This window comes from Pangasianodon hypophthalmus, chromosome 2, assembly GCF_027358585.1.
Source record: "Pangasianodon hypophthalmus isolate fPanHyp1 chromosome 2, fPanHyp1.pri, whole genome shotgun sequence".
NCBI lineage: Eukaryota > Metazoa > Chordata > Actinopteri > Siluriformes > Pangasiidae > Pangasianodon > Pangasianodon hypophthalmus.
The window spans coordinates 2,847,848-2,863,552 of NC_069711.1; the positions used below are offsets into that span (position 1 = coordinate 2,847,848).

The 15,705-nt window shown below is 36.2% G+C and overlaps 1 protein-coding gene across 5 annotated transcripts in view; it reads left to right on the forward strand.

Annotated features, from left to right (window-relative positions):
• Nucleotides 1–8,080: 8,080 nt before the first annotated feature.
• The window catches only part of col7a1 (collagen, type VII, alpha 1), a 103,976-nt gene continuing 96,351 nt past the window's right edge, over nucleotides 8,081–15,705 (forward strand). For 2 of the 5 annotated variants that reach the window (XM_053229086.1, XM_053229080.1), the window contains exon 1: nucleotides 8,081–8,394. The gene's annotated coding sequence lies outside the window, so the exon portion shown is untranslated. Of the gene's footprint in view, nucleotides 8,395–9,409; nucleotides 9,466–12,287; nucleotides 12,402–15,705 lie in introns of all 5 variants that reach the window. The other 3 variants (XM_053229084.1, XM_053229088.1, XM_053229090.1) reach the window with 3 other exon arrangements.

The window sequence follows — 15,705 nt, forward strand, 5'->3', positions numbered from 1 at the left end:
AAGAGCACTTTAAAATGCAATATTCACACACGGACCACTAGAGGACGACTCCAGGAGTACTGTCTAATTTCTGAGTGTGTGTGTGTGTGTGTGTTACAGTAGGTGGCTGTTGGAGGATTAGAAAAGCTCAGTGAATATAAATTCTCCACACATCCACATCCTGTGTGAGGGAAAGTGTCTGTTTATTGAACTGGAACAAATCGAAATTCATTATTAAAACAGATACAGTTCTATTTAACATGAATTTTAAACTTTTTTTTTAATGTACTGTTTGTGTAGAGATATATGAGAGGAATTTCAGCATCAGAGTCTCGATTTGCACAGAGTCATTTTCACAGAAACTGAATATAAACATAAATATGAACATAAATATAAAAATAACATATCAGACATTTCGTTTTAAGCCTGTATTAATCCCACACTGGCCTCTGGGAGAGCTGAGACTTTTATCTTTGTTGTTACTAAAACATTTCCGAAGCCCACTGTCATCTTCACACGCTCTTTTCTTCCTTCTTTCTCTGTTTTGTCTTTCTCGAGCTCTCTTTCTTTCTTTCTTTCAGATTTTCCATTATGTTGCTCTCTCTCTCTCTCTCTCTCCAATCTGTTCCCTCTTCGTTTCTTACTCTATCATTTTTCTTTGGGTTTTTTATGGGCATCTTCGCTCTCCTCTTCTTTTAGTTTCTTTTATCTTCCTGCAGAAAATGAACATCTAAGTTAAGTAAAGGAATAAAACACTCCGTGTCATGCTGTTATCGGAAAATAATCAGCAACAGGGTGGTGATGAAGCGGGGTTCCTGTTGCCACCCTGAAGTTGATTATTTTCCTATTACAGCATGTCCCATAGTGCTTTATTCTTCTTACACCACAGCAATTGCCAGTGCTGACAATTTTTAATGACACATGATACTTTTTTATGAATTTATAATTATTTTTAATGTGGCAAAACAAGTTTGTTTCTGTTCTCACTTATGTTATAACAGCTTTATACTACAGTGCTGCTGAATTCTGGATTCTGATTGGTCAGAAGGTGTTGATTTATTTTCTATAACAGCAGATCTGACAGTAGTGCATCTGTAAATCACAGGTTTATATTAAAGTTCTAATACATTATTGATGATTTGGTGAAGTTTTCGGTGAGGAGACATTTATTTACAAATTGCTGTGGAATAAGTGGAATAAAACACATCAGGATGTGCTGTTAAAGCAAAATAATGCAAATTATTAGAGGATCATCGTAAACTTTTAGCCCCAGATCCTGTGAGCTCAGCAAGCTTCATTACACCATATTGTCATTTATTAGGTTCCTATAACATCATACACACAAATATTTCATTCTGTATTATAAACGTTTTTTTTCTGTTTCCTCACCAGTGTCCTTTTCTCTGTGTCTTGAATTTAATAAGACAAAAACACAGCTTGTTGCGATACTGAGAAACCGCAACACATAAACTCCTCCGTCAAAACACTCATGTGGACCTTCTGAGAAAAAAGTGGTTTTTTTTCTTTGTTAAATAACTACACACAAAATTTACACATTACGATTTGTAATTTTTAATTTTTAAAAAATGTAAATTTATATTCTGATTAAATTAAACACTTCAATTCTTAGATTTAGATTACATGGAGCATTAACCAATCAGATCCCTGTGAAACTATTGAAATAATAACTTGGTATGAAATGACAGAGAGAGAGAGAGAGAGAGAGAGAGAGATGTACATAGTTCATAAAATGTGTGTGGGGTTTTTTGGTGAAAATGAAAACCAGAAGGCATCCTTCCTTTTTCATCCTCCTCTTCTCTCTAATGTTTACAAAGTGAATCAATGGCTAATCAGCGTCTTTTTCATTACAGCGCAGAGTTCATGTGTGTGTGTGTGTGTGTGTGTGTGTGAGAGAGAGAGAGAGAGAGAGAGAGAGGGAGAGAGACAGGGGACCATTATGTGATCTTTTGTATTTGTCTTCCCTCTTTCTCATGACTCTCTAATCCCTTGTTCTGAGATTTGTCTTTTCCTTCCTTTTGACAGGAGCTTACACAGCATGTGTGTGTATGTGAGTGTGTGTGTGTGTGAAAGGCGATGACCCTCCAGTGTCTTTTTATAACCTTTCCTCTCTGTCTCCGCTTTCTTTTTTTTTCTAAGTTTTAAGATGTTCTAAGACAATCCAACAGCCATGTAGAGTGAACTCACATCCGGAACGCTGGATCAGTAAATCCTGAAAACAGAGAAACAGTAATAAAGGATAGGATGAAACGAAGGTGGGTAAGGAGAGAACAAATTTGAGTAAATGGGTCTAAAATAAGCCCTTAAGCTTCAGACACACCCTCTGAATACCTACCTGTCCAAGTGATGAATGACAGCCTGACCTCTGTGTGTGTGTGTGTGTGTGTGTGTGTGTGTGAGACAGAGAAAGAGAAAGAGAGAATATATTAGAATGATTTTTTTAAAGAGTTAGCCATGACTTATTTTTCATACAAATTCAGCAGTAACACATACAGAGTGAGTTGCCAGTTTATTAGGTACACATCCAGCCTTTTCACACACACACTTTATTCCGACAGGGAATGCAAGTGTAAGCACTGTGTGCTATAAATCAGACAGATTGGTGTTTACAGCATTATTTAGTGTTAACCTCAGTGCTGGAAAGGGCAAAACAAGTGACCTTAGTGTCTCTGAACGTGGCAGGATCGTGTGTGCAGGACGTGCCGGTTTCTAACTCATCCCACATGAAATCCCGAGCTTTTCATGCATAACTGTTTCAAGTGTTTACAGAGTACGATGTGAAAAAAAGGAAAGCAAAACCAGTGAAACACCCTGCGGCTCAGGAAACAAAACAAAAACCCCAAAACACTTAACATCTTTGTAAGTAAGATAGATAGATAGATAGATAGATAGATAGATAGATAGATAGAACAATTGTTCTTTATGGTAATTATTTCAATCTATACTACAGTGCTGTTGAATACTCAATTCTGATCAGTCAGAAGGTGATGATTAATTTTCTATAACAGCAGCTTTTTAAATTACAGGTTTATATTAATGTTTTTTAACAATTATGGAAGGAGTCTCCAGTGTCAGTGTTTTGGAACAGACTGAGAAAAAGCTGTAACTTTAAGTTTTCTGCCAGTCAGAGGACGGAGTACATTGTGCTTTACGGCTACTTATTAACTTCAAGTTCAAGTGAGGGAAAGACTGTTTATAGCTGCTAGAATGTAAGTGATAACATTTCACAACATTAAATGTAACTATAAACGGATAAAAAGTATGGCGTGGTTTTTTTAAATGAACATTTTTAATTCGTGTAGTGTATGAGAAATAAACACTTTTCTATGTGCTGTTGTAGGAACAGTAACTCCGCTTCATCACTCCACCCAGTCGTTGATTATTTTCCAGGAACAACCCAACATGGAGTGTTTTATTCCTTACTTGTTTGGGCAACTGTAGCTATACCTGTCTTTTACACAAACATACTTTAATGAGCTGTTTCATTTCAGCCTGTCTTTGATCTGATCTTATTGTGCACATGGGCGTTGGCAATAAACCCTCTGGAAAATTCTTTTTAAGTAGCTGAGATCCCATCAAATGTTCTTCACTTGGTGTTGGTGCATGTACTTATCACCTGAACCGCCCTCATAACTCATCCGTGGAAGCAGACTGAGGAAAAGCGAGTAAATGGATAGACTCTCTAGAAGCCGCATCCATGTGAATGACATCACAGCATTACATTCTGCTTTCATGCTTACTGATTTATCACTTCTTTCTACACCAACATCTGCTTCACTGCTGCCTACATATGCACCACAAAATGCAGATGTGTGTGCGTGAGTGTGTGTACAGTACAATTCAAAAGTCTGCAATAAACCTTTTTTTTATTATTATTCAACACTCACTGTTATGTAATAAAATCCTGCACACTGGTGATCTAAATAATATTAGCCAAAATGGTAAAACAATGTATTATTAAATGCTAAATAATTTACTCAAATTATCTGTACAGCATCATTTCTATTCAAAGTATTCCCTTTTAAATTTGATCAGCACCAATTAAAGATGTTTGTTTGAAACTAGTTAGTGGTAGAAGCGACACATGCAGCATTAAGGCGTCACCTTGATCAATAAGGTTCAAGTCAAGTTTTTTGGAAATCTCAAAGGGTTTCCTAAGGTTCAGTTCTAGCCCCTGTTCTATTTTCTATTTTTATAAATAACATTGGGAAGGATATGCCTACAGCTAAAGCACATCTTGATGCTGATGATACTGTGATTTACTCAGTTGCCTCTTCTCTGAGTCAGGCTGTTGATGAGCTCCAGATTGCTTTTCAAAGGCTGCAAGTTTCATTATATGAGTTTAAGTTGGTACTTAATGCTAAGAAAACTAAATTTATGATCTTTTCTAGAGCTCACTCCAAGATCTTAGGAAGCGAATCAGTTGAAAAGTATCATCTTATAAGTATTTGGTTATTTAATGAGCTGAAGGTTAGGTTGGGATTTTACTATCGTAATAGGGCATGTTTTAATTTGTTAGTTAGGAAAACACTTGTTCAAGCTACATTTTTAAGCGTTCTTGATTATGGAGATAAGATTTAGATACATGCTGCTTCCTCTGTACCCCGCCGTCTAGACTCTGTGTACCGTAGCTCTTTATGTTTTATAACCAATCCGTTGTCTAGTACACATCATTGTGCTCTTTATGATTTGGTCTATTGGACTTCATTAAGTTTAAGAAGACAGCAGTATTGGTATATTTTTATTTACGAAACTATACTGGGAAAACTCCCTTCTTATAATCTTCTATTACCTACGAGCAGATGGCTGCTCTATAGGGTACCCAGGATTTGTTCAGAACTTGGAAGAAAAGCTTTTGTTTATTTTGCACCCTGGTCATGGAATAATCTTCAGAAGACATTACAGCTTAATCACTTTGTTACAATGGGAGAGTTTAAAGCTCTGATAAAAATAAATGTGTAATTGAACAGTGTAATTGCTATTCATAAGTTGTTCTTTGTATTATGTTTTGTAATTTTTTTTGTCTGTATTTTTATGTTTGTTTTTGTCTCGCTGACTTTTAAGTTTGTTACTTTGTAATGGCGTGCCTTCTTGGCCAGGTCTCCCTCGAAAAAGAGATTTAATCTCAAGGGGCCTCTTGGTTAAATAAAGGTTAAATAAAATACAATAAATGAAATAAATTGGTTAATAATCTTTATGCTTTGATGTTAGCCTTTACACCTGTGTTATATGTTATGTTATACTGTTGTACTATTATTGCTCAGAAGGTGTTGATTAATTTTCTATAACAGCACCTCTGACAATAGTGCAGCTACATATCACAGATTTATATTAATGCACTCGTTCTAAAATATTATCGTTTCTATAGTAAAAGTTCATTTGCAGGGCCTTGTGTAGTAGACACTCTACATAATCTAAGGTTAAACAGATTTTGTATTACTTTCAAAATAAATTGTTAATATTGAAAGGTTTTCTGTAAGGAGATGTTTATTTAAGAAAGGATTTATGGAAGGAGTCTCCAGTGTCAGCGCTTTGCGTCAAGATTTTGTGTTGTCCGGTTCCTCTGCAACATGGCAGCTTTAAAGGGATAGGTGTGTCATTCTTGAATAATTAAATTAAAATGTATAAAAATGATAATTGCTGTAGTATAAGAGGAATAAAACACTTCAGGATGTGCTGTTATAGAAAGTAATGAACTTAAGGTGGTAAGTACTACTACTCTACTTCACCGCACCATGATGTCATTGATTATTTTCCTATAACTGCGCTCCCCCAAGGGCACTATAAAAACTAATTTAAATATTTAGCCAATAGAGCATATGTATTATTTTGAGTTTTAAAAAAAAAATCAAATTTCTATGACATTGTCAGATTGTTATTTATTTATTTATTTATTTATTTATTTATTTATTTATTTATTTATTTATTTGTCTGTGTGTTTTTTTTATTAGCTCTGATAACACACAAATGATAAATATTGTTTTTGCGCACTATCTTGATTAATCTGAGCTTAAAATCTTTGATTCAGTAATAAAGAGCAAAATTCAGTTTCTGGTAATTAAATTTGTTACATCTATTGTTGAGGGAAAAGGGGATAATTTTATGCTTAAAATTATTTGCATTGACCCAGAATTCTGTTGGTGAGCTAATAATTTTGGCAAGCCTCCCATGCATGTCTGACATGATTGCAGTACGAATGTGACATTTCCTCACGCATATTTCCACCTCATGATTATGATGAGTGTTAAATTTACACAAGCATACTGTACATAGACCCTAAAATAGCTTAGCCTTTACCTCACACCTTCACAGCCTAAACAAGTCCTCATACAGGAATGTTCTCACAAATATTCGCTCAGTGACAGATACACACTTTCCACTTAAGTATTTTGCTTAACTTTATTGAAATTTCATCTTGCAGCACAGGCACGTTGAAACTAGTTGAGTTGAAACTTAAGTAGTCTGATGAACGCCTTACGAGTGAGATGGATGGCCTCCAGGCCTGGATTCCTGATGAGTTCAGATGCTTGGGTGTGGTGCAAAGGTGTAACTCTGTGTGAGAGTCAGGGAGTCTGTAGGGTTTCAGATCCCCAGGAGGCATAATTCTTCATGAATTTAGACAGTCATTACTGTTCATCTAGTGTTGCTTAAAAGTGTGATTTATTTAAAGGTAGAATTAGGACATGATTTTTTTTTTTTTTTATTAAATGAATGAAAACATACTTTTTAATTAGGTCTATTCATAGTTCTTGGGTCGTTAATCTTGTTAAAAATACTTTTCATAATTTTCAATTCCATTTTATTGTCAATTTATTTAATAATGGCAAAATTGGTTCATAAATATGCCTAATAAATACTTTATTTTGACCATCTTCTACTACTACTACTACAAATAATAATATTAATAATTATATAATGTATATATTATCGTTATTATTATTATTATTATTATTATTTAGTAGTAGTAGTAGTGTATGTAGTGGTATAGGAATAACACACATCTGTGTGGTTATAAGAAAATAATCCACTCACGGGTGGTGTGATGCAGCAGAATGCATTACAGGTGCATTATTTTTGTATAACCGCTGGTCTGGAGTGTTTTATTACGCTTATACCACAGCGATTTGCCAACAATGACAATGATTATTAATGAATGACATGTTTTAACAGTTTATAGTCAGATATAATGTTGTGGAACGTCAGAGAGACAAATTATTTCCTGTTCTCACTTTCTCACTTACATTACAGCCTCATCAGCATCTCCTTCTCTCTCTCTCTCTCTCTCTCTGTTTCTCAAAAAACACATCTTATTACTTATTATTGAAACTAGAAAGCATAAACTCGTCTGTCCTAAAGACTTTCCTGTGCTGGAAAACTTTACAAAGACTCATGTTTTGTAAAGTATGAAACAGAATCAACAACAAGAACATGTCTGTCAAAAGTTACAGCATTACATCTTACAAAGCGCTAACACTGGAGACTCCTTCCATGTGAAATAGACGTCTCATCACAGAAAATTAATCTATATGTTAATCTGTTTATGTGCAGCGTCCACTTTACAAGCTGTAGAAATGATAATATATTCAAACGAGCGCATTAATGGTAACATCTGATTTGCTGTGTTGTTATAGAAAATTAATCAACACCTTCTGACCAATCAGATTCAAGAATTCGACAGTGCCTTGGTATGAGGTGAGTGATTCAATGATAAGATACAGATTTAAGCTTCAAGCTTTTACACTCTTACACACAACTTTTCCTCAGGCTGTAGAGGTGTGTCTCAACAGCAACACAACATAATTATAATTTTCTTCTACTTTTATAGTTAATAGCCATTTTTTATGCACACACACACACACACACTTCCTTCACATGTGCTGGATAGATTACATTTTTTTGTCTGAAGTGAATACCATCAGAGAAACACACTCATAAAACATGATATGAATGTAAGCTAATGCTAAAAGGTGAGGAATTCTTTTCTTTTTTTGGGGGGGGGGTCTTTACCTGAGAGGCGTGCGTCATTCACGTTCTCGCCATCTGATTGGCTGAAGTGTAATTTAGGCGGCAGGCAGCGTCGTCAGGGACACAAAAATGATCCCCAAAGGGCAAAAGAAGGAGGGGAAGGAGAGAGAAAAGACAGTAAGACTTAGCTGCAGGCACACGAACAAGTCTGGACTGCAGTCCAGGACAGAGCAACAGCTCTTGCTGGTGAAGTAGTGGTTTATATGAGGCTCGAAACAACACTCTAAAGTTTTTGGAGAGTTAAAAAAAAACGATAGCTGGATGCTAATGGGCGCGCGAGACAGTCAGTGAACTGCTCACCTGTGAGTGAAGCTTGTCTTTGTGAGAGGATTATGCTTCAGGAGAGCTGAGAACATTTTGCACCTTTCCCAGGTAAGTTCCAGAAAGTTTGTGAAATATAAGTACAATATAAGTCAGAAGACTTTGAGGAATCTGAGAAAGTGGGTTCCACACCTTTAATTAAAGGTGTATATTAAAGGTGTGTGTTAATAGAGGGGCAGTTGGAGTTCAGCCAAAGTTAACAAGCTACATGATTTATGAGAGCAATTTTGGGAGTCATGGACTGCTCCTGCTGCTGCAGATATATTCTTCTAATGCTTTTCCTGTACTAAAACATTTACCAGGTTGTGCAAAAATGGTCAGTTTGATCATTTTTGTGCATCTGGGGTAAAGCAATTCCCAAAGAAACTTTAATTAGAGGCAAATGTGTTCCAGTGAATTTATTAATTAGCTACTGATTCCTGAACTTTCCACTCAAATGTAGATTTGATACAGATATTAGCAGCACTTCATGATTTTACTTAAAATCCTATAACAGTTAAAAGTAACACTGTTTATACTTTAGTTACTAAGTTTTAGATTAACACCTTACATTTAAAGTGACAAATCAATTCATATTACTTGGTGATAACTAAATAACTCATAGTATTAATACTAGCTGATCGTAATTTTTAAAGAAGCATTTATTTAAAGAGTACGAATTAATACTTAACACTTCTGTACCTGTTTTTTTTAAGAAAAAAAAAATGTTCAAATTAAAAATCAATCAGGTCCACCAATTTCCATATATACTACATTGTTGTTGAATTCTGGATTCTGATTGGTCGGAAGGTGTTGCTTCATTTTCTGTAACAGCGGCTCTGACAGTAGTGAAGCTGTAATTCAAATCACAGGTTTACATTATATTATATTATAATACGCTTGTTATAATTAATAACGTTATCTTTTTTAGTAACAACAACTTGTTAGCATTTATGGAAGGAGTCTCCAGTGTCAAAGATGCAACTTTTTGTGAAAAAAAAAAAGTTCTTCAAGATATATGTTGCGGTTTATTGGTAACATGACAAGCTGTTTTTTTTTTTTTTTTTTGTCATATTAACTTCACGAGAGAGAAGAAAAGAGAGGCGAGGTGCTGAGGGAACGACTGTTTGTAGCTGCTATAGAGTAAGTAAGAACAGGAACTAACTTGTTTCTTGGACTCCCACAGCATTAAATGTAAATATTCATGGATAAAAAGTAGATGGCATTCTTTAATAATAAAATAAAAAGGTTTAATAGTGTTGGTATAAGAGGAATAAAACACTCACGATGACTTTATTGGAAAATAATTGATGTCAGGGTGGTAACAGTAAATCTGCTTCATCACACCACCCTGTCGTTGATTATTTTCCTGTAAACGCGCAACATAAAGGCCAAATCTCTCTGATATAAACATGTGCTATAAATCTCAACATGTTGAACGCATTCTTCTGTTTGTGAATAAATATCCAGCACAACTCCTCCATGCTTGTGTTATAGAGTCATAGATATTGTGTATACTTTAACTTAGAATTGATTTGGTTAGCCGAGCATTTTCCCATGTTACCTCCCTGCAGTTTGAGTACCACTCGAGCTCGTTAGCTAATTCCCAACCGCATTACGGAGTTGTGTTAGAACAGGGAAAACAGGAATGTGCAAAGTGCTGTGTAATCGTCTGTTTGTCTCAGATGTGTGTGGTTTGTGGTTTTTAGGATGAAGGGTGGAGGAAATAATCGTTTGTACGATGCATCGTGATGCTTTCTTGAAAGATTCTGCATCGATGCACGAAACTTGAGAATCGATTATTAAAACAATTCTCAACAGCCTTTTAATTTTTTTTCCTTTTTTAATTCCACAAGCGTAGACCTACGCGGCTTCTCTGAAGTCATGTTTACGTTCACTATGCGAGAGAGATGTAAGATAGTCACAATTAGTCAAATAGTCCCAATTCAAACTAGCACATTCGGTTTTTAAAAGCTGACGTTTGGGAACGCTTTGGGTTCTTTGAGGCTGACGGTTTTGGAAAAATAAAAAAAGAACTTGCCAAGACCTTCGCAATCTGCAAGATCTGTTACACCTAGATTAAATCATCATGTCAAAGTTGGCACTGAACTCTGATACGGCAAAAGAGATAACTAATCTATCGCAGCGTTCATCGCTAAGGAGCTGCACTCTTACTCAGTCACAGAAAACTTTAATTTTCTCCTACATATCTTGGACAGCAAAGTCAGAAAAGAGTGATGAGGTCAATGAGAAATGCAGGTTGAGTGGCATCAACTTGCGATTCCTGAACATCCTGTATAACTGCGTCTGCTCATTAAATAGTCATCAAGAATATTTTTATAATTGACTCATAATTGAATCAAATTGCACCATGTTTCGGATGCATCCACAACTTTTTCTCGTCGGTTGAGTGTTTAAGATGCTTCAGATTTTGAAGTTGTGGTCGTGGAGATACTAAAAAGCGTCAGATTTTTGCCTTTGTTCCACGTTCAGTATGGAACAAAACAAAATACAGTATTGAGATTAGTATATTGCCACGTATTACAGTTGCAACATGTCTTGACGTATGTTAACTCCACACTCGTGCACTGTCGATGTGACATCGCTGAAGCACACCTAGAGAGAAGTGAATATATGTTTATATAGCTTACTGTCTCGCTGTTTGGACTTGATATCAAGACTGAATAACCAAACATTAGATGATTGAAAAGCCCTTGCATTCTCAAAGATTTTTATTTCATCTCGTGATCACTGTGACTTTTACAGCGTTTGGAGCGATTTCTCATGCTGGACTGGTTTAGAAAGATATTAAGAGAAACGATAATTTAATCTTTCTTCATTTCTTTGTGTAAGGGTTAGTTTGGAGTAGCAGTGCTCTCTGACTGATGTGAGACATTCCTGTTGATGCATGCTCAGCTCTAATGATACATTAAGGTTATAGAGAGCTACAGGAGATAATAAGACGATCGTGTTGGCAAAGAAATGAAAGTAAATAAATAAAAAAATAAGCCTGAAAAATTACAGCTTATGATGGCAATGATGATATTGCATCTGTTATTTTCCTGAGACAATTATACAAACGCAGAGTAGCCTTACTGCTCAAACTGCTCTGTGAGTATAACATGAAGTAACAGAGCAGATTGTCCAAAATTTATTTATTAAATTAGTCATGCTTTTTAACCATTTAGAGTTACATTTAATGTTGAGGAGCATCGACAAAACAAGATAGTTCATGTCATGAGTTATGTTGTAGCAGCTATAAACAGTTGTTCCCTCACCAACCTTTCTTTTTTTGTCTCTCTTGAAGTTAATAAGACCAAAAAAATGCAGCTTGTCAAAGCATAATCTCCTCTGTTTGGAAGATGTCATAAAATGTAGTTATGTTTTTTACCTCTGAGTGACACTGGAGACTCCTTCCATAAATGATAAGCATCTCTCCACAGAAAACGTCAATATCAGTGGTTCTACATTTTACTTCTACATTTTACAACAACACGTTCATTATTACTCTTAGAATATGTCTAGCGTCTGCCATATGCCAAGTCCCTATGAATGAGTTGTTACTAAAAGCGATAACATCTGACTGATCAGAATCAAGAACTCAACAGCACTGAATGCACTTGACATCTTTATTACGATTGTGTCTTTTTGTAGTAGTGATAATGCAGAAGGCTGCAGCATGCGTTTTGATTAGTCACATTAGAGATTTCGTATTTCCGCGGGCGTTTTGATGAGTCACGTGTTCACGCAATTCAATAAATGTTGAATCAATAATTCTGGTCAGAATAACTCAGGCCTTTTCATGTGCATGGTAATTGCACTTATGCTACAGATGCAGCGGATGGAGATAAGAATGAAAAATGCTGGAGTATCTATCTATCTATCTATTTATTTATTTATATATTATGTAGTGTGTGGGTGTGCTGGAGTTAGAGTTGGAAAAGCTTTGCAGGATTTCCACACAGCCTGGACAGGGAACAAGACCGTGACCTCAGCTGAACCTGTCAGATATTTCACACTCTGCTAGTTTGGTGCACCGGACGCCTGCTATTCCTGAGCAACTTGAGATTTTACTTTGGGTGTGTTTTTACAAACATTTTTGCAATCTGTTTTTAACCGTTATTTTTGGCACTGATTCCATTTTTAGTGTGTTGAATATTTTCCAGGTCGTTGTCTGTCCGGCAACCACAGGGGTGGACAAATCAGTAGCCGGGGCATCTGGGGGGCTATTAGTCTTTTATTCATAGTTGCCACAGACTCATTAGTTTTAAACCTAAGTTTCTATTTAAACATAATGTGATTGTAAGCGATGGATGCACATCAATGCTTTCGCTATAACTCAATTCAGTTGTATTTATATAATTTAAAATTTAGCAATGGACATTGTCCCAAAGCAGCTTTGCAGAAATCCGAACTATAAGCACGTGCTTCCCAATCCCACCATCTGCTTCATTACGCACATCCCTATAAAGATTTTTACCGCATGGATTAATTAGTGTATGAGGATGATAACCAGTGTCAAGGTCACAAACATAGTGTGCTACATTAGAAACGTTGTTAGAAAAGGATAGTAATAATTAACTGATATGTTTCCTGTTCTGACTTTGGCTTTTTGCATCAGACATAAATTGCACATCATAAAAATAATTCTTTGGTTTTTAGTTTTATGCAGTCCTAGACCACATTTACATTTATCTCATTTGGCTGATGCTTTTATCCAAAGCAACTTACAATTAAGACATCCAGCTGAGCATATGAAGGTTAAGGGCATTGCTCAAGGGCCCAACACTGGCAGCCTGGTGGTGCTGGGATTTAAGCTCATAACCTTCCCAACAGTAGCCCAGTGTCTTCAGCACTGCTTCTACATATAAAGCATAATGCAGTGAGCTCACTGGAGGCTGATTTAGTGCCACTGCAACCAAAGACAGCCAAAAAAAACTTCTGGCACTGTGTGAATTTTCCACAATTACGAATGGCTCTGATGATTGTCTAAAATCCACCAATAAAAGGACAGCACAGGATGATAATAGTCAGTCAGTTTGGCACATACTGACTTAGCAATATTTTGCCATTCGTCCTTGTAAAAGCATTCTACGTGTGTCAGTTTGGCTGGGAAACTCCTGTGCACAGCCCTCTGTAGGTCACCCCACAGGTTTTCGATTGGATTTAGATCTGAACTCTGGCTGGGCCATTCCAAAACCTCGATCTTGTTTTGAGGAAGCCATGCCTTTGTTGGTGTGGAGGTGTGCTTCGGGTTCTTGTCATGCTGAAAGATGAAATTTCTTTTCATCCGGAGTGTTTTAGAAGATGCCTAAAGGTTTTGCACCAAAATTGACTGGTATTTGGAGCTATTCATAATTTCCTCCACCTTGATTAAAGCCCCAGTACCATCTGAAGAAAAGTAGCCCCAAGGCATGATGCTGCCGCCACCATGCTTCACCGTGGGGATGTGTTCTTCTGGTGGTGTACTGTTTTTTTTATTTTTTTAAAAATTTTTATAGCTTTTGGTATTATGGCCAAAAAGTTAAACTTTGGTCTCATCAGACCGTAATGCATTATTCCACATGGCTTTGGGGGATTGGATGTATTTTTGTTTTTTAAAAAGTTTAGCCGGGCTTGAATGTTTTTTTGGTTAAAAAAGTTTCTGTCTTGCCACCCTACCCCGGATCCCAGACATATGAAGAATTTGGCAGATTGTTTTCACATGTAGGGAGCAACCAGAAGTTTTCCAGAAATTGCTGCAGTTCTTTTAATGTTGCTGTAGGCCTCTTGGCAGCCTCCCTGACCAGTTTTCTCCTGGTCTTCTCATCAATTTTAGAGGGACGTCCTGTTCTTAGTAATGCATTATTGCATTACTGTTGTGCCATATTTTCTCCACTTGTTGATTATTATCTTTACAGTGTTCCATGCTATATTCAAAGTCTTGGAAATGTTTTTGTAACCCTCTCCTGATTGATATTTTTCAACAATAAGATCCCATACCTGCTTTGTAAGCTCTTTCATAATAAAGGTGAAAAAGGTTCTGACATGGTTTAACTTAGTTTCATTTTTTACATCACAAAAACCTGCCATTTTAACAGGGGTGTGTAGACTTTTTAAATCCACTGTATATGATCTCTCATCAAATGTGCATAGAGAAGTTATGAATGAAGCTCGGGAGGAAGTGGCAGAGATCTTTGGTGAGTGATCTGGTGAGTGTATGTAGCTAGTACAGTTAGCATTTTTCAAACAAGCAAAACAATTTTGTTGTAAATTGGGTTCTGTGGACTACATTTCGGCTAGCGCCTTTTTCTTATGAACTAAAACAGTAGCAGTTGCTCCATGCCTACACGAGACAAGCTACTAGTTTCTCTCACTAGTGTGAACCCAGAGTTAGTCTGTATTAATGCTAAGTAGCTTACCATACATCATTATACATCACCATACATCATTTAACTACAACATTACGACTACGGGTTAGATTTCTGGGCAAACAAAACACAGGACTGGGCAAGTACACTGGAGCTTACATTTGAAATATAAAACCTGCTGCATAAATAGTTACAATAAACCCCCAAAGTGCATTATTTAATAAAATCAGGCTATATTTAGCCGAGGACGGGGTGTAACAGAGTTGAACAGTGTCTTCAGGCCATGTTCTGCTCACTCATGATCTTTACTGGCCGAATTTAGCAGCTGTGATTCAGTCTCTCTTTCTCCTCTGCTTCATCAGTTCAGTGTGTTTCAGCGAGTCTCTTATTTCAGTTTGCCTCTCTGTTCTTATTTATTCCTTCACTTATTCACTCGTCTATTTACTCCCACACTTATTCATAAAAATATGTACAGCAGATGCTCTTCAGCAGAGGAAATGCCACCTCCCCTCACGCTCTCTGTAAGCTGTACAGAATGATCTGCTCTTAGTCGGATGTTTTTATTAGACTCTTTTGCTTTAGACTCTTGGCTTCCTGAGGTCAGTCGAATCTGTGTTGTGGTTTTATATGTTAATGCTAAGTATGTTTCCTGTTTGTAGTAGGCACTCTAATATTCAGCTAAACTGTTCTGTTAAAACCATCTGCAGTCGCTAAAAGAAGTCATCTGTGAATATTATGAAGGTTGTATAAATGCTGTTTTGCCAGACATGTGTGTACAAGAATCCACAAACCTCATGAACAGTTCAGTGTTTGGGCGATTATTATATTATAATATGATCTCGGGATTTTGCCCAGGTCTAGTGACGTTACTATCACATGCACATGTACTTATATAATTTTTTTTTTCAAAGTTATAATCAGATTAATTACATTTAATATTGAAAATTATTTATTTACAGTCCAATCTTCAGTTTTGTAAACATTCCTGAAATTGTTAACGGGTTATAAATCAAAAAAAAAAAAAAACAAGGCT